The sequence below is a fragment of the Acanthisitta chloris genome, unplaced genomic scaffold (assembly GCF_000695815.1).
Source record: "Acanthisitta chloris isolate BGI_N310 unplaced genomic scaffold, ASM69581v1 scaffold7617, whole genome shotgun sequence".
In the NCBI taxonomy this organism is placed as follows: Eukaryota; Metazoa; Chordata; class Aves; order Passeriformes; family Acanthisittidae; genus Acanthisitta; species Acanthisitta chloris.
In genome coordinates, this window is record NW_008684216.1 from 35,202 (window position 1) to 44,525 (window position 9,324).

The following is a 9,324-nucleotide window of genomic DNA, read 5'->3' on the forward strand; positions in this document are numbered from 1 at the left end:
TTTTGTGTGTGGGGCTTTTTTTCTTTTTTTTTTCCCAAAGAGTAATAAACAGTGTTTCTGGAATGGGATGTTGAAATACTGGCAGCCACAAGGAAAGACAATATTTGAAAACCTCTGCAGGAGAGAAACTTGTCTACTCACTTAAACATATTAACTGGATGAGTTTATAAAACAGGGATAGTCTCTTCTATTACTCATAAAACAGGAGCAAAGTCTTACTGCGGTTGAAAATTATTTAGTATGTCTTTGCCAGATTCCAGATTACTATTTTCTTTTACTCTTGTCAGCGTATTTTTCAGCACTTCACAAAAATGTTGGTGAGATATCTTGTGTTAAGGTTTATTTCTACAGAGGGCTGTGCTCCCACGGTGAGGTACTCTGCTCTTCAGGAGGAGCAGGGGATGCACAGTACCTTGCTGTATGGAGCCTAACTGAGACAGGAACTGTCAGGGTCATGAATGCTGGTATAGAAACCACACCAGCTGGGTTCTTTCCTCAGCCCACATCAAAGTGAATAGTCCTAGAACTGACTAGCTTCTACCAAATGCCTTTTTGGTTTTGGTGCTTGGATTCTGACATTATTAACGCTAGGACACTAGTGGAAAAACTTTAAGTCTCGTAACAGGATTGTTGTAATACTCAATAATTTTCTCACGTGCATTATGGATATTTAAAATAAAATCCTGTGCAGTCTCTGAAAGAGAATGTAATAGAATGAATTCCAGACAGTCTGAAAGGATCTGAAGCCTTTCTTTTCCTAACAGAAATGGTGCAGAGGGCTGAGTGCAGATGGGAAGCAGCAGAGACATAGAGCTGTGTACCCATAGCTGCATCATGTGCTTGGGAGCACACCCACACCACACAATGCTAATGTATATGTTTTGTGCACAGAGAGCAAAGAGGCTTCAGTCCCCTGACAAATGTGCTCCCGCTGTGTCACACTGTGCTACACTGTAAGGATTCCACAGGGTTAAATTTCAATGCCTAAACAATTTGTTCACAGTCTTTTCACAGTCTTTTTTCTGATTCCTGACAAAAGAAATGATTGCACAAGGCAAACCTTCAAAGCAATCTGATTGTGCAGAGCACAATCTAAATCAGACCTAGCATAAATACATCTTTACATTGGCTAGGCAGTTCTGTCCTAGGCCAGTGGCTGTTTGGCCTCTCATTGCAGGACTCCTGGGTGATGCCACATCCCATTAGGCCATGGCAGCCCAAAGTCCTCTCAGTTGGCCTTTCCTGGCAGACTTTCCCTGCATTGCACATACACCTTGTGGCTGGAGGCTTCCCTGGAGGTGCATGTCTGCACAAGGCAGATCTACCCCCTTTACAGCAGAATTATTGCTAATTTGTATTTTAGGCTTAACTAATTTGTCTATGTAAAGAGTTACTTTTCTTCCTGTAGTGTTTCACAAGGTGCTCCTGTAGTGTTTCTGTTCCATCCTCTCATTTGTCTTAAGTCATCATCTAAAACTATATTAATGCTTCTAATAGCTACTCTGGCAGGCTTCAAGTGTGCATCATTTGTCTCAATTTCACATAATAAAATGTGGATTTGCATTTTAATTCATTCAAATGCTGTTTTCCTGCTAGTTTTTGACTGTGATGCTAGAGAAGATGAACAACAGGCTCATTTTGCAGCTTGGGCCTGGTGCTGCCTTTGGATGTTTGTCTCAGCTTACCACTCAGCAGTGCCTACTTCTGAGTTTAGGGCATGCCAGCATTTCAAGTAAGAGTCCCTCTCACAGAGGTGGCTTATTAAGACACACAAAGAAAATTAAGCCAGTGCTTTAGCAGAAATAAATGTAAGCTGAGACAGCCCTTAAATCATTTTGTTGGTTCCTTTGACTGCAGCATTGGGACTTTTCAACCCAAGACTCTAAGGATCTTCTCTGGGGGCCTGAGCCACGATTTTTGTCTACATTACTACAGTTATTATTACATCTACAGATGTAAACCAGGGCTTTGAAAGAACATGTGGATGTGTAAAACTTTTACCATATTTCATTCAGTGGATGGATTAACTGGCCCACAAAAGCTCCATTCTTTATCTGAATGACTGGAAATCTGAAAAGGGGAAATTCAAGGAGTTCAACTCTTGTGCATATAATATGTTCTGCATTTCCAGAGGGATTTACCAAGGGATTGCTTTGTCTCATCTGAAGTGATCAATCTGCTGGAGATCTGCATCTTAACAAACAAATGAATGAAATGTTGAAGGAGCTGAATGGAACTGGTGGAGGAAGAAATGAATCTCATTTTGTGAAGTAAAGCATAAAGTTACTGTAATTAGGGAGTGGATGGAGTGTGAGTAGATATTCAGTGTTCTTGATTTGGTATAGGGGGTTGTGAATTAGCTGGGCCAAAAGAGAGTTTTAGGCATGGAGGATGCCATGGAATAGCCTTCAACTTTGGTAAAAATTGGACTCCTCTGATTTCTGGGTATGTAGGAGTGGCTATTGTCCCACCAGGTGAGGAATCTGTGAAGGCACATTTGCCTCAATATCTTCCTTAATGGCTGCTTGGTCTTCAGTGTCTTGATTGCTGGAATTTTAGATCTATATGACCAGGGTAGAAAGGAAATACGGAGTAGCTCTGGATTGCAAAGTCAGTGGTTCCACTTCTTGCACTGATTCAGGATTGCTTTTATGGTCTTGGATAATTATTAAAAATCTCTATGATTCATCAGCTTCATCTGTGAAGTATCTGCTATACTCCTTTGTTAACTTCCAGAAGCGCTGGGAAAATTAAATTCGTATGAGAGGTTGATGCAGCAGAACTTCTGTTCTTACTAACTAATCCCATATTCAGAAAGAAATATTGTTCAAGAACCTACCAAAATTTACCCAAGAAATCTTGGAGATGCTGATTTTTAGAATCTGAGCTGAACTAAAAGCCAGTGGATTTTGTGTTTCCTCACCTGACGTGATTTAAAGAGATCATGGAGAAAGAGGAAATTATTATGTCTCATGACTGCACTAAAACTATTGATGTCATTTTTGCAGAATACTTAACTGATAATATTGATGCTGCTATGCTGTGTTCTGCAGCCAGCTCTATAATTTAGCTAGTGAAAATACTAATTACATTATTACTGCTGTACTGTATTTCTGGATACTGCACAAAAGGCTGAATTAGAAAATACGTATAAGCAATACTAAAGCATATTTTGGTGGTGAGAATGCCTTTGAGACCAGGAAATAGCATTGTGCTGCCTTTCACAAGAAGTTACTCTTACTTGGGTTAAGCACATTGCATGGTTGTATTCCCTCCCACGTGGAGATCCAGAAACTGGTTGTGTTCACTACCATGCATCAAGCATGATAGTAAGAGGAACAATGTACAGGTTATAATGTCATCAGCTTAGCAGATTTCCACAAAGATTTTGAAGACTTGCTTTTTCTTCATAAAAATAAACTTGTTCCTACTTCCAAATTGAGTTAAAGAATAGGCACCCAGAATTAGCTATTCTGTATTTTATTCCTTCTCTAACAAAAAAACAAATTTTGAGAGGTCAGAAATGTTAATGTCTTTCCTTAAAATAAAGTTTTTGGTAATTTTTTGTGCATGTCAAAGTCAGCAACAAAATCTTCATAATCTTGTGACAAGATCTGTGCCTTTGGCTCTTAAAGGAAAGTTTTGTCTTCACTGATACAGACTAATTTTGTCCCTGTTGTCCTGTTTATAGTTAGGTCTGATGGCCTTTGTTCATGTTCACCTTTCAATATTAGGTCAGTGTTAAAGTCATTATCAACCTAAAAGGTTGGATTGCTACCAGGATCCAGCCTTTGTTGCCCCACAGTGCTATAAATTATGTTACAATCTATTGTTAAAAATTAATAATATGCAACATAGAGGTCTGATGGAATCATGTTAATGAGAACACTGAAGCTTCATTGACTTGCAATATCATTAGAGCTCTGAGACAGGTTTATAGCCTTGTGCAAAGTATATTTGTGTTGGTTTAGACACAGTATTTATTTGGTCACACCCAGCCAAATGTTTCCTTACTAAATTAAAATAAATGTTGGTTATTTCAATGAACTACAAAGATATATAGTGTAATTTCAGGTTCTCAAGTCACAGAAAATAAGCCCCAACAATGGAAATCAGTAGAGGATCAAAAATGATGGATATACTAGAGTGAATATGAACAAAGAGGGAAGGGAGTTTACCGAGTTGGGTGCAGTTAATTTATTGTGACTCAAGCAATGTATAAAATTTGGAAAGAACAGCTCCCATTTGTAGTCTGCCCTGATCTTTATGTAACTCCTCCCTATATGCACACACGTGCACACTTGTAAGCACAGTCAACCAAAATGTAACCAAAATTATTTCTGTCTTTACCTTCACAACACTTGCCTCTGTAAAGTGGCTTTAGTTACTGGAGGACAACAGGTCATTAGCAGCTCCTCTGCTCACTAGTGCCAGCCTTATGGTATGAATTTCCACTAAGATCAGCAGCACCCACCTGATTTCCACTGCAGTGAGAACCAGGCACTGAATCTGCATCACCTGTGCTCTGGACAGCTCTGCTTCTCACTGGAAACACAGCAGGAGCGATAAAATGACTTTGCTGCTCTCTTCTTCAAAAGTGCTTCAAATGAGGGAATGGTATGAAAATCTTCCTATAGCTTTTGGGGAATGGCTCATGGCTCTGTGCTCGAGACCTAATTCCCTGCCATGCAGGGCACGAGAGAGAAAGGGAGTTGGAAGAACCAGTAACATGCTGGTGTTGCAGCTCACACTTGCTTTGGAAAATGGATATTAGGGAAGCTTCAAGTTTCCCATCTCCTTTCATGGGTAATACCTCCTTGCTGTAGCTGTCTGAGTTTGGTCATGGGACTGCCCATCCCTGGCTCCTGCTCTGGGGCCAGGCCATTGCATCAGTGACACAGTGGCAGTGCTGCTCGTGCCAGCCTAGTGTTGGATCACGATTCCTACAGACATTTTTATTTTATGGAAATGGAAAGGACGATAACTGGAGTGATTCTGTAAGAAGTTTAACAATATGAAACTTTCTTTCAGCCACTCCAAAGCCAAATCCTATACCAGCTTATCTGTGAAGGCTCCAAGGGCTTGGAGCACACAAGAGACAGGGAAATTTGGCAGTGAGAGACTGGACAGGGTTCAAGGAGAGCAGTCCTTGGGCCTGTGCTGCTTGTACGCTATCACAGCCAGAGAGGTGAAGCTGAAACCATACTGTCCTTAACTGCATGGGTCAAGACCCCACACTGCCTTGGAAAAGACAGAGTATACCCATACTGAGAGCATAGATCTATAGGGCTGAGAGCTTACAGGTTCCTCTCCCTCTCTCCATCCCACGGCCACTTGGCAGCAGTGCACCAGCCTTACCCAGCTGGCTCTGGCACAGTGTGATCTTCCACCTCCTCGGGATGTTGCAGGTGTGATGTTCATTAATGCCTGGAAGTTGAAAACTGCTACAAATGCTAAGTGTTGTTACTGTTCAGTGTTGTTACCATTTACTAACACCACCAATGTGTAGCTGACTTGTCCTGGGCTGCAGTGTGGGAGGTGTCCATGGTATGTATTCTATTATCATCTCCACAAGCTGTTAAAGCAGGTGGGACAGTGATGGTTATCACCTTGTCCCTCCCTCAGGGGGCTGTCTCTGATTAACGGGCTGTCAAGGACCCATGCATGACACATCCCCCCAGTGATCCTTATCCCTTGTCCCATGGTGAGGTGACTCACCCCAGGGCTGGGGAGCCAAACATGCTCACAGGGATATAAGCTGGGGTTTGGACCAGCACAGGGAGCCCTTTGCCTGCTGGATTCCCAGAGGACAGGAGCTGCTGCTGGACCTTCAGGAGAGGAGCAGATCTGCGGGATCACTGCTCCAACAAACCCATCACTCCAGGAGGACTGCATTTAATGGGACTGCTACTACACCCTGACTGACAGGGGGTCAGGTTACTTTCTGACTCTGTCAGGTTACCTTTTTTTTTGCACTGTTGCATTTGTGTTGTTTTGTTGTGTTGTTCATATTAAATTGTATTTCTGATTCCGAGTCTCTCACCGGTTTGCTTTTCAAACCAGCACATGACTGTCACTCATTTTCCTGTGATAATTCTGAAGAAAATGAGCTGGTTTGATGACCACGTTCTAAGAAGTTGCCATTTCAGGAGCTATAGCTATGCCTGTGAAGTATCATCCTGGCTGACTGTGAGGGTGGAAACTAGCCTTTCCCCTTGAGGTGTGGAGCTCCAGTTCAGACCATCTCCCCTTATTTATGTATCTTTTTATATCAGATATGACCTACTAGTAACAAAATCTGTTAAAAGTTTTGCCATGGACTCGAATTATCATGAGGTCGCAAATCATTACTTTAGGCCTAACCCTTCCCTTTCTAAGTTTTTTTTTAAATCCTGATTTGTGTTTATGCTAATGTAGTTGTGCAATGCTTTAGCAGCTGTTTTAGACCAGTTTAAATACTCTGACCTGAATGAGTGTTCTTAAGAGATTGAAAAGTAATTGAAAATGTGAATAAGTCCAGGACTGTCTTCCTTTTTTTCTTTCATCTTTGAAATGGCTTTATAAACAATTTGAATTCCTCTGCAGAATTCAGATGAGAGAGGAAGGAATGTCAGTTTACTGGGAATTGTTCTCTGACCACCTGAGAAAAATGAGTTTTTCATCCTCTTGAACATCATCTGGAGTTATAATAAAACATGCTCTCAGCTGGATTCCTTCTGTGTGAAAATAGACAGAACTACATCATTGCACACCTAAAGAAAGGACACAGAACTACAAAAGCAATCTGAAATCTGTATTTTTCCTTCTTTGCAGAGACCACAAGTCATCTTCTGTAATCTTAATGAAAATTATTTGAGTCTTGAAGGAGGAATATACCTCTCCCTTCCCCTCATCCTGAGCAGTCCAAAGGCCCAGAGCAAGAGATCCTTTTACACATAGCTAAGTCACCTGTCAGGATCATAGTGTGAAAATTCCTAAGCAATAGCTAATTGAAGGAACTGCAAAAATCCACAAAACTAGAAGGTAATTTGTAAAAATCCACAAGTAGCTAATAGAACTTTGTCTGAATGTTCATTCCAATCTGTGGCAAATTAATGAAATGTGGTGCTAGTGTGCTGGAATCCTGTGGTGATAGACACATGCAGAATAGATAAAAGATGGTTGTTACTTAGCTAGTGCTGCAGACAGGCCATCCTACTTGTCTGGGGAGCTCGTCCTGAAAACCCTCAGCCAGGCAAAAGCTTTTGTTGATGTGAGGGTGACTGCATTGAGAGAAGGTTCCAGGCCTGGGCATATGGCAGTCAGATGATGACGGCGTAGCTCCCATGATGTGATCTGGGCTGGTGGGATGGTTAGATGACAAAACTCTGCAACTTCACACGAGTGTGGTGTAATCTGAAGCTGTTCTGCAGGGAAACCATAGGCAGCAAGTACAATTAGCCTGGTCTAAACTCCATCCTGTTTAACTGCCATCAGTTCTACTGCTGCAGAGAAGCAAACCAAGTGAAAGAACAAAGCAATGGAGAGATCTGATCTGGCTTCATAATGCGATTGAAAAACTCCCCGTTAGAACAGCATTTGCCATAGCCTCAAAAACACAAAACTGAGGTCTTTACTGTCCTGTGCCCTAAGCAAGCAGCTGGTCCATTTGCTTCCTTCCCTTTCTCCTGCTGAGCAAAACAGTGGTTCAGTTACTGTCTACTGGATTTCCTTCATCTACTCTCTCTTCTTTTTTTTCCCCCTTTCATTTACTTGAACTGAAATTCACTGATGCACATATCTCCTACATGATTTAATCTGTGGGAGAAATGCAGGAGTCTCTACTTTAGCTCCTTCTGATGCTTTTTCAGACCTAAAGTACTCCCTCTGTTCCTTGATTCCAGGTTGTGATGCACTTAAATAATTTGTCCTCTGTTTTTGTTTATTTGGCTAATCACTCTTCACTTCTCCTTCAGCCCTTCTAAATTGCTTGTCATAGTTCACACTCCTTTTGTTTGTCTTTGCTTTTTCCAAGGCTATTTACCAAGTCTTGGCAGAATTGTTACAGCATCTCACAAACAGCTGCTTTTTGCTGTGACAATAGGCTGATATATGCTCCAAAGTGAACACACAGGCCTGCAAATTGAATACTGACATTATTGTGACAAGCACAACCAAGTTTTTAAACAGTTTAAAAAAAAAATCAAGGTGAAGATTGAAAATAGGAAATAATTGGAAAGAAACATTCCCGAACTGAAAAGCAGGCATGCTTGAGATGAGACACACAGTATCAGCTGTGAGGAAATTCTCAAAGTTCTCTTGCAGTGAAAGACTTTGAGAGGAAAATACTGTGGGCCCTGTGATGTCCTGCACATAGGCAATGCAGCATGTGGGTGCCTGCAGTTTCTGCTGGGTTGTATCCCAGTAAAAGGCTCACAGAGAAAATGCTTTACTCACCCAGCAAGACAGGGTGTTCTTATTTTACAGAATTCATTTATTTCTTCAAATAAACTGTTTTATCAGACAACGATGTCACGATCACTCTGAGAGTGTATTTTAATGACAGCTTTGGTTTAAAGCTGCCTCCATCCTTCTCTCTGCATCTTTCCTCCACCTTTCCATTACTTTTCCCCATTAATGTTCGATGCACACTCCAAGGTCTGTCTGTCGGTGGGTATTACTTTCACCAGCCTTTCCTTGCAGTAGTATGTCTATAAATGGCAGACAGCATCATTCCTAATTACATGTTGCCCCCAGATGCTCAGAGGGTGATGCTGATGGATTGCTGTGTGGGTGGTGTTGAAGGCGCTGGGGGTGGGGAGGAGGGATGCGGCTCCTCTAAGTGGTAGCAGAGGTCTCTCTCTTCTGCCTGGGCTCATCAGTCCTCCCTCGGTAAAACCAGCTCAGGAATCTCTGAGACCAGGAATCAGGAGGTAGTGCATCTGGGCTTTGGAAAAGGGGACGCAGTGCAGGGAAGGCTTCGGCGTGCAGCCCAGACAAACGAGGAGCTGGGAGGGACAGAATTCGCCGTGTCCCTGCAGAAGTCATCCAGCTCGGACGGCTGACCCCGCACAGAGCTGCTCCATCCATCCCGCAGCCCTGACTCCTGCCCAGCGCAGGGCTCGGCTGCTGCCCCTCGTGCTGGTTCTGGCAGTGAGCTGCTGCGTGGGGTCGGGTGTCCCTGGCCTGGAGGAGGGCAGGCTGGGCACGGTGGGCAGGCCGGGCAGGGTGGGCAGGGTGGGCTTTGATTGCTTCAGGCCGGTCTGGCTGCCCAGTGTGGCCGTGGCTGACTGCGCCGCTGATGCACAGCACTCTCTGTTCCACAGTGTCGTGGTTTAACCCCAG